The sequence below is a fragment of the Gallus gallus genome, chromosome 3 (assembly GCF_016699485.2).
Source record: "Gallus gallus isolate bGalGal1 chromosome 3, bGalGal1.mat.broiler.GRCg7b, whole genome shotgun sequence".
NCBI classification, from domain to species: domain Eukaryota; kingdom Metazoa; phylum Chordata; class Aves; order Galliformes; family Phasianidae; genus Gallus; species Gallus gallus.
Window position 1 is genome coordinate 49,704,294 of NC_052534.1, and position 17,369 is coordinate 49,721,662.

The window sequence follows — 17,369 nt, forward strand, 5'->3', positions numbered from 1 at the left end:
CTGCACATAATCATAAAACAAGAGAGTAGTTTAGCCTGGAAGTGGCCCAAGGAGGTCTTCTAGTGCAGGTGAAAAATTACAGCTAGGCTTACTTTGACAGCTGACCAGGTTGATCCAAGCCCTGTCCAGCTATTAATAATAAGATTAATGCTGTGGAATATAATTACATCCCACACTAAATGGAAAGCGTGAAACAGTCAAAGAATAAGCCAGCTGTCTTGGCCTGAGAGACAGCAATAACTGAGTTCTGGTGCTGAATGCTTTTAAGATTTTTCTCAAGTAATCTCACATTAACGTACTCTCATTGTGAAAGATTGCTTCCTACTATCACAACCCATATGAAAATAAGAAAAAAAACAACATATTTGTTAGTCACCTGAATAAAACGTCATTAAGCATAGGGCATAGTATCAGTATTTCTCTTTCAGATGTCACAGTGTTTAATCCTTTTCAAATTTTTGCTCATCCAACTGCGCCCCCTGCTACCAGTATGAGGCCCATCCTGTTCTCAGAACTTGGACTGAAACTTCTGGGAAGACTGAACCATCAGCATCTAAAGTCTATTTGCTAAAGAAGAAAGAAGGACTCTTTTAATTTTCCTTACCATTTTTCTCTAAAATGTGTATGTTTTATTTCATATGGCAAAATCTTTAGGCATTGCATGTGAAAAACTAGAAGTTTGAGACAAAAATCTTTTAAAGGTACCCTATGTTTATCTCTGTTTTTGAACAACATTAAACTATAAATTATGGAAAACAGGTCTCAAAATGACTGAATAGAGGAGGGGGAAAAAAAAAAATTTATCCAAAAGCAACCATAAGAATGGAAGCTCTTCTAACATATTCCTCACTAATCAGGATTAGTTGTTGATCAGTTATGGGTGGGTTGCCCTCTAATTTAAGATCCCATGAGATCCCCAGGAAAGGGAGATGCTGCACCTCAGGGCCAGAGAAATGGTCCAGATATTGCTTCTGCTCCAGGGTACGCCTCCAAGATCAGCTTTACACTTGGATACATTATGCACTTTAAAAAGAGGCAGGCTATTATAGTATAAAACTATAATAGTTTTGGTTTTAGTTTGGGGGTTGGCCTCTTCTCTCCTGTGACCAGTGATAGGACTAGAGGGAATGGCTTCAAGCTATGCCAGGGAAGGTTCAGGCTGGACATTAGGAAATACTACTTCTCTGAAAGGGTGGTCAGGCACTGGAATGGGCTGCCCAGGGAGGTGGTGGAGTCACCGACCCTGGAGGCGTTCAAGGAACATCTGGACGTTGTGTTGAGAGACACAGTTTAGTGGGAACCATTGGTGAAGGGTGAATGGTTGGACTGGATGATCCTGTGGGTCTTTTCCAACCTCTGTGATGCTATGAAAAGAAATCCATCAGATATGAGATTGGATCTTTGGAACAAAAGCAAGTGTCCTCCCTTGACCTTTCCACTCTGTGTTTGACTCAAGCCTATATATTAGGCAAGGCTGAAACAAAAATCTCACTATACTGAATGTAATAAATTGACATCAATTATACTGATGATTAGGCCACTTAAGCAATTGAATGATGGAGGTAAATTACAAAAGTGTTCCTTTCCTCCTGTTGTGGTTTAACACAGCAGGCAGCTAAACACTGCACAGCTGTTCACTCACTCCACCCTTCCCAGCAGGATGAGAGAGAGAGAACTGGAAACCAAACAGAACTTGAGGGTTGAGATAAAAAGCTATTTACTAAAGACAGAAAAGGAAAATAGAAACAAAAATCCAATCAAAACTATATATATATATAGTTACATATATATCCACAATGCAATTACTTGCCACCTACCGTTCAGCTAACAATACAGCTGCTCACAGATCAATGCCCCACTAGCAATGCAACATCTCACCACCCACTGATGGATGCCCATAAGTAAACGTGCACATAACAACTGAATTGTGTTTCATACCTTTATTTTTGCTTAAATTTAGAAGTCAGTGTCATATTTAAAGTTAACTTCTTAAGGTAGAACACTGCCTAAGATCAGGGGAAAGTTTCAAGGTGGTTTCTGGAAGCTCAGCATGTATACAATTACTAGAGTACCACCATTTTACCAGAGGACTATTCTTTTGTAATCTAAATCACTAATGTAAAGTAAGTCATCTTCATCTGTGTAAAGTGAAATAACCAAGTACATGCATCTGTTGCATCTTTTACAAAGAAGATAGTTCTACTGACATTTTCCTTGATGAAAATCCATGACTCTCTTTTTCACACCTCATGGTTTCTCAGTCATCTAATTTTCAGCATTGGTAAAACTACACTGATAAAAGTCACTTAAAAAGGTCGCTCATATATGCTGCTCATCTATATATGCTATAGTAGTTAACATGTGTGTATCATTTCCTATATTATCTGACAATAACTGCCACTGTTAAGCCTGGTAGAAGACTGTTCTAAGTGCATAAATAATACAAGTGTGTAGTTTATTTTTAGACCCAGTCCTGATTTTAATTAACCTGAATCATGTAGTTTAAGTAGGAAATGAATGCATGGATAATTTTCTGGCTGAAACGCAAATCAGGAATTCATGTAGTAAGATCACAGCTTTCTCAACATTTGTAAAGCATATCTTCAGGTTTGATTTTTTCTTCAAACATGGGAGCAATTCAAATAACATTAAAAATTAATCCATCACTGCCTTTTTTGTTCAACACTCTTCCTGAGGAGAAACCCAGTAAGGTAAAACTTGCAGTCCTAAACCAGTTTTCTTCAAGCTGTGATACAGGGGCAAAGAAAAGTGCTTGCCTTTCCTGTTTGAACATCGATTACACACACACGTATACACACACACAGCCCTTAGATTCATTGTCTTTCCATGCCTTGTCTCACTAGTTTTCTTAATGGAAGAGCACACACCTATCAAGTTCATCCAGGTTTAGTGTAGTGAAAGACAATACTGAGCAAAGACTTGGTGCAGCTTTAGCAACAAAGGTAACTGCATAAATTACAAACAAGAGAAACACATTTGCACTTCAGGAACTCTTTACAATGACAGTATTAGCTACCTATGTAAAGTACGCTAATGAACTGCATGGGTGGGTGGTTTGGTTATGCACCATCACTCAGGAAACTCCTCCATCCTAAAAACACATAGAAGCACTCCAGCCTGAGATCAGAGAGTCAGTCTGAATGGTGTGAGACTCTTCCAGCCTCAGCAGTCTAGTCTGAGAATTTTCAAAGCCAAAACTACCTAAGGAAATAAGCATTCTTTGCATCTGCAGTATTTCCTCAGTTCATAACTGTGAATAAGGAATGTTCACTGTTCCATTCATTACAATACAGATATCCTGTAGCACTGCCTGGGAATGCTGGATTATTCTTTTTCTAACTGCTACAAGCTTGAAAATATATGCAAATCAGAAAATCGAAACTGTCATCTTCCAAAGTCAATAATTTAAGTTAAAATTTGACAGTGGCATGACATCAGATTAATCAGAAAACAAATTAAAGGTCAGCAAGTCACTGTTAAGAATGCACATACAGCAGATGGCAAGCTGGCAAAAGAAAAAAAAAGCAGAGCATCATATAAAAAGATGTTTTAATACTAGGTCTGAAGACATTTTCTGAAATTAAAACATTATATATTTGAAAATCACGTAACTCCATCCTTAATTACACTGCCTACTGGTAATTGTGATGCATTGGTAGAAGAAGAGACGTTGACATCTGGAAATACTGCATTAAATACAGAAGGGTGTTACTGTGTTTCAGATAGGAGGCAGCTAAATACAAAATGCCTACAATCCAATTCTGTTATTTACAGCTGACAGTTTATTTCTAATGAAGATGTAAAAATAAGATTGTAGGCTGTTTCAGACAGTAGAAAATAGTGTTACCACATATCATACTTAGTCATCTTGGAAAAAAAGGTAAGGTTACAAGTGGGAGCGAGGGAAGGCCCCATGACAGTTCCTCCTGGGTTATTACAGTTCATTATTATCATATTTATAATAATAACCCTTACACCTAGAAAAGATGGTTTCAGGAATAAGAAATCTCAGCATTCTCAACACTGTTTGGAATCATTCTTACAACTCCTGCAATTTCTTCTCAAACACAGTTACCAAGTTCAAAATAAGCAAAAGGACATATTTCTCTCATTGTTAAATCACTACTGAATGCTGCAGATGTTAAGAGGTTGCATAGGTTCAATAAGGATCAGAAAAAAAAAATAAGTCAGAGTTAGGAAATGTGAAGATACCCCTCCCGTTTTGTCAAATCCCCAGTTGGAAACCTGAGGAAGCTAGAAGGAACTCTGAGAAAAGACTGGAACTGGAGGCTCTGGGGATACTAAAACATTCCAGAGCGAGATGACTGCGATGCAAACTGGCTTTGATTGCAACTTTTTCTTTTAAAATTATGAGAGGTGAGGCAAGGCAAGGAAAATGAAGCCTCCTTCTGCTCTATGTGAAATTATTTTTTTTCTGGAAATTTTCTTGGGAAATTAAAAAAGGTTATAGTCTAGTTATGTATAACTAGAATGATAGCAACAATAAAAACTGCAAGATTCTGCAAGAGAAGGAATTTCTGTTGTGTGTTTCAAAGGGATTCTGCACAGGCTTAGAAAATTTACACAGGAACAAGTTACTTCAGGCAACAGAAAATGTAGAAAGTTAAAGTGCATTACTGAAATTTACACTATTGGGTAATTTAAAACCAAACTGTCTCTTAGCTTTTAACATTTTCCTGAAGGCCAGTTTTGTGGTCAAGACTGAGACAGAGAAGTCAGTCAGTACTTCTATCTTTTCACTGTCCCAGGTAACCAAGACTCCTATTCACCTCAGGAGATGGCATGCTTTTCACCTAGACCCCTTTTTGTCATTGAGGTACTTGTAGAAGCATTCCTTGTTGCCCCTAGTGTCCTTGGACAGATTCAATCCTATCACACAGGAACTAATGAAATTAAAGTCTGCAGTCATTTTACATACATTTAGGTGTGTAACAGGAGGCATCTTTGTTAGCGATTTCAATGTCCAGTATAGTCCACCTTAAATACAGTCAACAGAGCAACAGAAGATTCCTCCAGAGGGAGAAATTCCTCTTGCACACAATGCAATGTACCTCCCACCCTGCCACCAGCTATCATTTCTCCCCAGTTAGCTTTGTTTCCTGTCCTAATTCATTCTGCAGGGCTTGGACATTTTCTTCAGTGCCATTGTGACTGGGCTAGGATAACAGCAGGTACAGAAAGAGAAGTAACACCATAAATTGCTGCACTCTTATGATACTCAAATCCCAAAATAACACTTTCCTAGCAAGACCTAGAAGGGACGAAACAAGTTCACTAGCTTGATGAGTTATTTATTAGAGCCAGATCCTCAGCTGCTATTAACTTTTCTGTATTACAGAAGGACTGTATGCCTTTGCTTTAATTTTGCTCTTGTGATGTAACCCTAAATCACTTCTGATGGCACAGTGCTGTACTGGGTGCTTGTGTTTTGAGAGCTCCATCAGAAAAGCTACCTGATTGAACAAGTGGGCAATTGGAAAGCACAGATCGCTGGGTTCTCTGAAACCAGCTTTGTCACACACATATAAAAAGCCTTTATTTATTTAAAGGGAGCAGCCTGACTTCAGCCCTTCTGTGCAAACTATTAATTCCAGAACTAATGAAACTTCAAGGTTTTGGCAATCCATCCTACCACAATGTGTTATATTAAAGGACAAATTTACAGAGATGATCAGAACACTAAATTCATCTTCTAATTACTGTGCCTATTCTACTTGATCTTGGAAACAGTAAATGGGCTGCAAAGAGTCATACACGATGGATGAAATCTTCACAATAGTAGAATCATTGTTCTTGCCTTTTAGACTTTTCCTTTCTGCTTCCAAGGAGTTGTAGGATTGAGAATTTGTAAGACTTTCATATAAATACAATCTTGAGTAATGATGTTTCACTCTTCCTTTAATTATGAATATTTTAATAAGTTAAAAACTTCACACATCCTAAAGCTGTATTTAACCACACACTTGAACAAGTTCAAAAGGTCTTAAAAAAAAGATACTTTTATCCAAGACTAATTTGATGAAATACATACACTCATGAAAAATTATGCATTCAATGGGTAATAACAATTTTGTGCGCTTTCACTGTACATTTCATCTGAGGATTGCAGAACACTTCTCAAATATCTATTGAATTTTATAATACCCTTCTGAGATACATAAAAGATGTAATGGATACTCCAGCTTCTCACTAAAATGCAATAGCTTCCAAGAGAGAGCGCCAAGACACTATCTGACAGTATATAAACACTTGAAAAGGAAGTGAGGAATGGCAACACATAGCAATGAAATAGAAAAAATAGATTCAGGAAAAGTTTAATCTGAAATTCTAAGGTGTTATCTTGCATCTAGATCCAATGAATCACAAATGAACACAAGATTAGAAACACATTTTCTCTCATATTAGGACAACTGATATTTAGTTGTCAAAAGCACCCACAGGCTCCTTCTGAAGTACTGGTGCAGTAACAATTTTGCCAAAAAGTGCTGTTCATTTTATCTCTTCTCAACTTCCTGCAGCACTTGATATCACCATATGGTACCTATACTATCAAGTATAGCTCCTGTACAACCTTCCAAACTTGTGGCCCCTGCTGCGGCCATGTCAGAAGTTGATGTGACCCCATGCATCACTGACTAGGTTGAAGGGCTTCCTGCTGCTGCTCTGCTTTCTCCTTGGTAGCCCCAAGTCCATGTAGTCCATGGGACCACAGCTCTGGTGACATGGTTTGCCACAACCCTTTGCCCTGATGGCTCCACACAATCATAAGCAAAAAGAAGATATTTTTGCCCTAGAACTTGAAGTATGAGTAAATCCTTGTACCAGGCAGAATATGTTCTCCCAGGTAAAGGTGGTTGACAACAAGCCTTTCCTCTATTTCCTGTTGCCCAGTGCAGCTCCACTGTTTTCAGTAGAATTCTTACTCTAGTAATATTACAGCCAAATTAGACTCACAATTTCCTTTCTGATTTATACTACATAAAGCTAGAAGCATACACAAAAGGAGAAGTTTTACTGTCTGAATGCAATGCTAAGATCAGCATACCTAAAACAGGCAAGAATGAGGTAGCACATATACTAATATGCTATTACTTCCAGACTATCAAATAAGATAAAAATAATTAAGAACTGTTGTAGTTTCCCTTGTTTGTTCTTAAATTAGCTATCATGCAACTTTCCATTGCGTTCCCCATGCATGCTCCCATTTACCTCAAGCAGAAATGCACATATATCTTTGCTCTCAATTATTCCAGGCAAAGAAAACATCAAAGTCACGCTTCAGAAATTACAAAACACCTCAACTTAATACACTACAGTTGTTCTATAGGAGAAAGAAATCAAAACATTTTCTAAAACAATCATAATACTTTCCATAAATATACACATACATATTTTTTACAACTCAGAGGGCAAAAACAAAAAAAGGTATTTTTTCTTTCACTTCAAATGCCAACATGCCTCAGCAGCTCACTTTCCTACTGCCAGTGGCTGCTAGCATCCAGAATCTTTGTGACAATTTAACGGCCATCTTTCTATGTCATCTTCTACTTCAAATCACTCCGGAAATCACTAATTGATGAAAAATTACAATTGCTTATCTTACAGCCAAGTGTGAAAGCTTCACTTGAAGCTTTCTACTATTGTGTTGTTTGAGAAATGAATCATCTCCTATGCTTTCTTTTTAGTAACTGCAAGCTACTTATAAATAAACAGAAAAGGAAGGAAGAACAAAAAAAAAAATCAGAAATGTTTATTTCAAATTTTAGTTTTTATGGCACTTTAAAAAGACACGAATGCAGGACACATAGCCTTTCATCCTACTATAAGTAGTACTATTATCTATCTTATAGAAATTTGAAAACTATGACTCAGACAAGTTGTGTAGCTGACTCTGTAATGCCTTTGATAAAGAGGCTTAATAATTCACTGAACAGAGTCTATGCATATTTGCATGCATTCACTACACAACCATCTAATGGCACTTTGAATGCAATAATACATCTTCATGTTCCTCTGAAATCCTATGCCACATGGCATCAAGAAAGATTACTACGTGTTCGTAATTTGTCTCTTGCACTTTCTTCAAAGAAATAAGCTGAGAAGGTAAGCCTCTCCTGGGGAAAGTACAAACAAATGGGAAAACTGTCATCCTCCAGCAACATCTCATTTCACTAAGTTCATCATTCAAAACAGATGAGTGAGGCAACAAGGATACAACTCTTCCCGCCTTTCCTCAGCCCATAAGCTGGAAAGCCATTGTTAAAAGAAAAATCAACCTAAAATAATTCTGCTTTACGAGGCAACAAATAGAAGAGTTAAGCTTAAGTACCCTTCTTTGGTGTGTTATATAGAGATGCAATCCTTCTAAGTTGTAATACTGAGCTTTTAACAAAGATATGTCAAGAACAAATGCATGTAAGTAAGCTCAGAAAGAAGCGTTGTGTCTTCTGTCATAAATCTGAACTGAAGCTTGGAAGACTACATCAGCTGCCTTCTTAAAGTACTCTCTTTAGACAGTGTTATTACCTGGCAACGCTCATCTTTGGACAATACGCTGGTTTAAATTCAAATCCAGAAATTTCCTTATAGAAAGCATTTGGAAAAGTTAAAGGAAATCTGAACACCAAAATCAGCAGTTCTGCTCAGGACTGAAGTTCCCTTACCCTGCATTTCAGAAGGATGCTACTCTCCAGATTGAAATCAGAGCTATGACGACTTCTTCCACTGTTTGGTGCTTAGCACTTCATAAATCACAGCTGACTGCTGCAACGCTGCTTCCCTCATACATCCTTACCAGATCATCAACAAGAGCACTTGCACAAGAAGGCCTGAACTCACATCTCTCTTTTAATTTAAGACTTAAACACAACTTTTCAACAGAGCACCTGAAAAGTAGAAGGTAGTTTGTGGAAGAGAGGGAGAAAAGAGTAAGTGAAAGCTCTCTCTTCTTGGAAGCTGTTTCCATTTATTTTGGGTAAGAAATCATTCACTAAGCCAGAGCAAGAGTTGAGCAATAATTCTTAATTCAGCAATTAAGAAGCTTTCCTTTCTCAAGTGAACTTTAGTACTAGTTCTTATTTGAGTGAACACTACATAGATGAAATACTTAATAACAAGTGATAAACGGTAGATAATTGAAGCCTGGAACTTCACATTTTTAAAAAGGTTTATGATTCAGGGATTAAGCAGCTAAATCCCTTGGTCAAACTGACTTCTTATGACTGAACTGATAACATGACCTTTATTAACTTGAGCTGAGTTACATCTCAAGCCAATTGTTCCTAGCATCCACAAGTTAGTGACCTAAACCAAGGTACAGGATCCAGCACAACTTGCTGGGTGTAACACTATAACATGATGGAAAGTACTACAGTAATAAGAAAGTAGTAAAGTCTTTGGCTGCAGCAAACGAGGATGATAAGCCCACATACAGCAACCAAGGATAGAGAAATGAAAGAAAAGAGCTACTTACCTTGTGAAGGACATCAGTAGGCAGGGATCTCCAGCAAGATACTCTTGCCTCCACTGCCAACCCTTAAATGAGATCTGGGAAAGGATGGATCCTGGCTCCACCCCTTCCAGTCACTCAGGTGCATTGCTTGCACCTGAGCTCCCCTGGGTTGGCCCTGCCTTCCCATCAGGTGCTCAATCACTGTTTCAGGCCATGACTTAGCATTTCCACTACACTGGGGTTTCTATGACTGCATCTGGTGTGTATGAGAAGCCAAATCCTGAAACTAGACAGCTTATGGAATCTTTTCCAGAATGTGTCTTCCTTTTCTGTTTATATTTTTGCTTAGTTTTTAGCCCTGCTTCTGTCTTTCAGTTTATATCAGTTAAGTGCAAGCTTTAAAGTGTAGTCCTTCGGTACAGAAAACAGGCAGTCTTCCAAATCAGTTTCAAAAGAATCAAGGCATATTGCCTGCAATAAGAGTGCACACAAATGTTTCAAGGAGCATTTTGAGTACTCATCACCATAGAAGACAAATTGAGCAAGAAACAACAATTACTGTCATGAACTGGCAAACAGCTGACTTCTATTTACACCAATTAATGCTTACTGGGAAGACAAAGGAGAGATTAATTCACCTTACAATATCAGCTACTGTGGAAAGCTTGCAGGGAATTATCTCAGTCATCTTTGTCACTGGTCCCTTTTGCAAGAACTGTTGAGGATACTGCTTTTGTGATTTGTTTGAGTCTCTAATATTTTCTCCCATAAATCACTGTAAATATGGTGGAGAAATGTGCCTCTCTGTATGCTGAAGGGTAGAGAGATAAAGTCTGTGAGGAAGTGTGCTGAATTTTTGTTTCTTAGCTGCCTTGTGCTTAACATTCCTAGTATGAGCATTTGAAGGACACATCAACAGTTTTCACTCTTTATTCCCATTTAACGTATTTTATTCAACTTGACCTGAAAAGAAAACATGTTCTGAACTTTTCCATAAATGCTAAGAAGAGATCATAAGATTTAAATTTAAAACATTCTCTCTACTAATTATTCAAATCCAAAAGGCTGTTTTAGAGGCAAGACTCAGACATAAATAAAACTCCCAAAGACTGACTTAAGTGGTATTAAGTTGACCACCTGATCCAGTTGTTGAAGCATAAATACAGAGTCCAGGGCTCTTGGTTACCACTGCACCAAATAAGCTGATTTAGGCTCTTCTGAGTGAGATCCACCAAATTCTACCTGCCAGGGACATGACCCCTTAAATTAACCAATGTGAAAAGGCGAAGACAATGGTGAGCATGACACCATGCCCTTCTCAGTGCCTCTGAGATAACAAAAGGTATGGCCTTCCACCAATCCTTCTCCTGATCTCTGCTAAGAAAAGATAAGCTTTGTCTTTAAAAATAAAGCTGAAGGTATTTATTTTAGACAACAGATAACTGTTCAGGAGGACAGTAGACACAGGTTCAAATTCTTCCTTTAGTCTGTGGGATTAATACCAACATTACACCAAAGTATGTGAAATAATGGAAAGCAGTCTACTATTTACGTGAAGATTCTCAGAGCTATAGAATAAAATTGGAAGACTCAGCAGATGAAGAGGAAAGTAGGCACCTAAGTGTATAAACTAATAATCAGATCATAGAGGAAAGCCTCCCCTTCAAAGGAAATATATTTTAAGTGCTTATTATTTTATATAAAATGCATAAACAGTCTTTGCAGCAGGACTCACAGCCCAGAAATCTTGCGAGAGCAAATATTCTTACCAAAGAACCCTCTCTCAGGATGAGGCATGCCTTAGTACAAGTAACAGGTTTCTGAACAATTTTGAAAGTGAAAATCTATGTATCTTTTGTAAAACATTATCAGGATCATCCACTAGGATGCTGAACCAGCTAAAAGATCAGAGCACCTAACACTGAAATCTAACTTACCCTTAAAGCCTGTCTTATTTGCAAATGAGTCTCGTGTGAAAAACTGTACATCTTTGACGCAGGCAAGCTGCTGACACTGCACTGTCACCTATCAGCTTCAGCAGCGTACTTGTTTCAGCACTTTCATCTTGTTTCAGAGTATTCACCCCTTGTGAGTAAACAGCAGCAAAAAGGCAATAAAGTAGAAACATGATAACAGAAAAAAGCAGCTTTCTGTTTTAGTGCAGTATGACTTTTCCTATATTTAACACCAGGATGGCAGTATCAAAAGTGGAAAGAAAATTTGGCAAAATAATATTTCAACAAAATATTTCTCAAGGGGTAACAGTTCCTCTCACCAAAAACTAAAAATACTTTTGATAACCTAAGGGAACTTGCCAACTTATTTTTAATATGGTCTTTCCAGCTTATGTAATAAAGCTGCTTTCACCATGGATCTTTTAAAGTAATATGATTTTTTTTTTTTTTTCTCCAGTTGCATAAACCTAAGATCAGAGTAACTGATACACAAATCTTGGCCAGCGGAAGGAGGAGTAATTCCACAAGTAAGACCCATTCTGAGAAGTGGAAATTGAAAATCCTCTATGAAAGATGTATGAATAACTGTGACTGAATGGCTTACTGCTTGTGCTTTTTGGACTTTTTACCCTCTTTTAATAAAAGTAACTTCACTGGTGCATTTCAAAAGAGAAGGCTCAGCATCAGAATAAATCTGACTAAAAGAGGTGTCAACAAAGACAAATGTGCTCAGTGATACAAGGGGAGCTGCCTCAGGGTTAAGTTAATTGGCTGTTTATATCAAATCCTGTATCTTCTTCTGTCTACATCTCTTCAGTAGCCAAGATTCAAATATTTCCAGTTTCCCAACCTTAAAAGCTTATCACTGGGTTTCCCAAGTGCTGAAGACAGTTGCATTGAGATTAAACTGCCATACCGCCATACCTAAGCTTCAAGAAACTGAGATTCATATCTGAAATTACCATTAGGAAAGACAGTTATTCAGACCTGGCATCCTATTTTACTTCATCTAAGTTGTGAAATTTTAGAGAGACAAGAAGATGCAGTTCACACTATTTTGTTCTCAAGTGTATTGTTTTGCTTCCTGCACCACAAGATTCAGACAAGAAAGGAGCTCTATAAAGGAAGGAAAATGATCACTGTTTTCTGCATTGCTTTCTGGTAATGCTTATTTAAGACATGCTCCTCTGCACATCCACTGAAATTAGGTACACAGAGCTTTACAGATGTAAACCTGAGGTTCATAAAACAAGCTTTCTTCAAGGTAAACAATAGCCATAGAATGGGTCCCAGAAAAAAAGGAAAAGAGGATCCCGTATGTCATAAGATTTAATGCTAAAGCAAAAGAGAGCAGTAAACCTGACATTGAAATTTGTCCTATCTATCTCAATGCAGCACCAGAGCAAAATGTTTTGTAGAGGGGCAAAACTCCAGCAATTATGTGGATAACCATTCAGCACATCTGCTCCCATGCACATCAATACTCCTGTATAATTTAGAAATAACCCACAATTTCAACCTGCAGCTCTCTGGGCAGTTCTAAGGCCTCAGTAGGGGAATTCCGATCCAGATTAAGAGTCTTATATCTAGCTACCTACAAGTGCACTTTGTCTAAGCCACCATTATAATCTATAGAGATTTTATCCACAGAATCTAGAGAGACCTCATTTCACACCACACACCAAGATTTGGTCAGCTGAAAAGTCCCCTGCTGATTGCAGCAGCATGTTGAGCATAATGGGTCATTAACAAAACTTCCACGTAGAAGTCTGAATATGTATTGGAATCCCACCCACACACGAAGATTACTGTAGGTAAATAGAAATTCTGCTGACTCCACTTTAAAATCAAACTTATTAGATTAAGGTCAAACTAAGACACTTACAAAAGTTTATTCAGTATTCCTTGTAATAGCTTGTTTTAAATCCTTCCATGCAGGTAATTTTTCCTAAAATAATAAGTAATATTATACATTGTATAATACACAATACATATTATACATTTATACCTTTGTAATACATAATTTGTGATATATATAATGTATAGTATATTTATGTGCATATGTATCTGTTATCCCAAACCTAGATTTCTAGAGTAAATTCATAAGGATTTCTTTATGGAAGTGTTCAAAGATCCAGTGAAGACAGGCAGACTACTGAAACACATGCTAACAAACCAAGAACAGGTCAAGGATATGAAGGCAGAGAGCAGCATTGATTGCAGTGGCCATGAGATGCTGGAGTTCAGGATCCAGAGAGGAGGATGCAAAGGAAATAGTAGAATCACAATTCTAGTCTTCAGGAGTGCAGAGCTGCATGTTCCTCTGACCGACAGTGAGATCATGTCTGAACTGCTGGTGCAGCAAGGCTCCCATAATCACAAAATATGGGGATTAAACTGTGCTTGGACAGCTGTTTTCAGTCAAGGAATATCTGACATTTTTTAATATGAAAGAATTATTAGGAATAAAATGATATAAGTTTATTTCAGTTACCTTACTATTACTACCTTACTATTACTAGTATTAAATAAAAAGTATTCATATTGGAAAGGGAATTATAGCACTTCTATCAGTAGAGTTACACTGAGCACAAGATTTCCCAAGGTAGATTAAATGTACTCTTTCTTAGAACTTCTTATAAGTGCTGTAGAAGAAACGAGAAACAAGAGAGGATTTGAAAGGGTACAGGACAGGATCCTGAAGGATGGAATAGGTCATGCAGTCCTGAAAGGTCCATAAAGGCTGCTCAGGTAAAAAGTTTCAGAAATGTAAGCAGGTAGAGACAATTAAATGTTAAGATTTATAGAACTGGTATTTCAGGCAAGAAAATACCAGAAGTAGGTTTTACAAAAGGAATTATAAGCTCACACTTCACACAGGACCAAATTCAGACCATTTCCTTATCTGAAAATGAGCAGAGCTTGCGAGATTTTGAATTCTGTAGCTTTTAACTGTTTCAAAAATTAACAAACATGGGAAAACATACAAAAAATATATATATAGTCAATGCTTTGCTTTATTTCTGAAATGAATTTATTTCTGAAAATAAAGTGATATGGAGGAAAAAAAAAATGGCATCACTATGCCCGTTCTATAGCACTTTCAATAGTGTTCTTCCACATCAATAATCAAATTCATCACCTTATTCTGCAATAAGGCGTCACTTAATTTCATTAAATAAATAATGCATAGAAATTGCTAAGTATTACATCAAGGTCAACTTTCAGTGCTACCAAAATGGCATTGAACTGTTATTCAGAAGTTATATCTGTTACAGAACAATTTATTATGGCTCTTAAGAATCTTGGGGTTAATTCAACTTAAACTCTTAATGGTTAATTCCATTAAACTCTTAATGGAACCTATGAATCCCATAACAAATACTTTACTATCCTATTCTGAAGATTTCCTAAAATTGTAATACTCTTTAGAAATTGACTGTTTGATTCTCCTTCTTTACCAAAAATCCATTGTTTCATCACATAGTTAATGCTGTCCTTCTTTCATCTCAGAGAAATATTTAGATTACCAAAACCAATTCCTATGTTATATGATAAAAGCTCATCTGCACATCCACAAGGAGTACAGAGTGACAACAGAAGCTGAGTGATCCTAAATAATACCCTGCCCTGGCTACTCCCATGGCCATACAAGGAGGCCAACCCACCAAAGGCCCATCTCTCCAGCGCATAAAGGAAAAGCCCTGCTATGTCAGACTACTGATTTACCTCACATCTTACCTCTCTGACATTTGCTTGTACTAAACACTTAAACCAAGTTGTTGTTTTCTTTCACTCCATTAGCACCTGCCCATCTTGCCTTTAATAACGTACATGACAGTCCTACCCAAGTCTCTTATGTCCTGGATATTTCCTTCTTTACTATCTCTTTGCTTTAGCCATCATCACCTCCTTACATTTGCCCTCGTCTCTTCTGCTGGCTAGCTCTTGTGGACGTGCTGCCAAAATCCATTTAACTGTTTTCCTTGTCTATAAAGATAAGCATAATTTTCAAGAGAATATAGGCCAATGTTAAACATTTTTACAAATCCTGAAGTTATATAAAAAAGTGTTGAAATGTATGATCCTAAATTATGTGTATTTGCAGTGCATATACAATATCTATAAAAATCAAACTTAAAATACTTGTGCATTGAGCAATGGAGGTTTGGATTTCTTCAGGGAGGAAAAAAGGTTTTGTATAAAACATTGCAACTGAAACTAAGGAGATGGAGACATGCTGATCTCAATTAGTATAACTTTGGGTAAATAGCTTCAAAAAAATGGAAAGACACAGAGAAGTTATCTGAGATATGTTAGATAAAATAATGTCTAATATTGCTATAGTAGCCCCTTCAGGCCATTGAAATACTAATATTAATTAACAGGCTTACCCATAAATTTTAAATTGCATTTTCCATGCCACACATTCCTTGCATTGCATGATGAGTAGAATTGACTAGTCTGACACAGCAAAGAGATATAAGAGTGCAGCTGCCTTTTGTCCATCACCTTATGCCATTATTTGCACATAGTAGAATTCCAACATGAATTTTGCACAGTTCAAAGTTATGTAAATAAGGAACTAAGAGATAAGGACCATGTTTAGTCTGTTCTATGCATAAACAGGCTCTGCTTAAACACCAGCCAAACCTGAAGCCAGGTCACACAGCCTGTTAGTATGGTACACTGATTCAAAACATTCTTCACAGAACTGCTACCAAAACACTATGACTACATCTCCTAGAGAATGTCCTTACCAGGTGAAAGGAGGATCTATCATTAATGCAGTTCACAGCCAGGTGAAGGCTACCATTTTGAGAGATCAACTGACTACTATTTCTCCTTACTCTGGCTGGGATGTGTGGATGAGCACAGGTACTTGGCTAACATTCTGCAAGGAGAGGGAATACTTCCACCAGCAAGGCTGAAGAAGAGCACAGCCTGCTTCCAGACCCCTTCTTGCCCTTATGCTATAAGAAACAAATCCCACTGCTATGCTACCAGTATTGAGGCTATCTTTATAAAGGGCAGAGCCAATCTCTCAGTTCTATTTGCTACCTAGACTGTAAGCAAGGAACATGGTTTCCATTTAGTTTAGGACCCATAGAGCTACTGCGGAAGTGACCTCACTCCAAGAAAACTCTGGTTTTGCTGCAGACATATCTATAATTGCATTAGAGTGATCTCTCTGATCACTTCTCCTAGGATGGTCTTTGATATACTGTTTTCACCCTAAAATTCTCTTCAATTCTTGATAATTTCTCAAAGCTTGAGCCCACCAATTTTTAGTTACAGCCTTGGGAATTTACCTATCCTAGTGCTATGGCAGAAAAGAGACACACAAAAATCCGTTTTGTGTTGGAAGCTGTGATTCTGACCCCAACCTGATGTTGAGGCAACCATATAAGACATACATGTCTTAAAGCTCTGTATTTCCCTTTCTACATGCACCATACTACTACCCACAGGATTACTGATCTGGAACTATGCAAATGTATTTTCAGCAGAACCTTCACTACGCAGCCCTCCATGATCTGAAGTTATTTGCAGAAAGAGTCTTACACATTATTATACTTAAAATGTCCTTCGCCATCTCAAAACATCATTGCAAAGATTTATTGCATGCTGCCTTTGTCCTTGAGCAATAACATCTGTAATAACATTGCAAAGAGGTGCATTTACTATCATCCCCTTACCTTTGAAACATCGCTTAATGAGGCCTATCTTAAATAGGCAGAATTCCCAAGGCTTATTGCCAATTCTCTCTGAGGTCTGAGTTTTCATCTGTACCTGCCAGAAGGTTAATTTAATAGGAATAACAATTCTTCTGTCTTTAATAATAAAGTCTTGTATATAACACTAGATTTACCTGGGCATCTATTTTTAAAACTTTTTGAAGACACTCATTTTTAATCCAT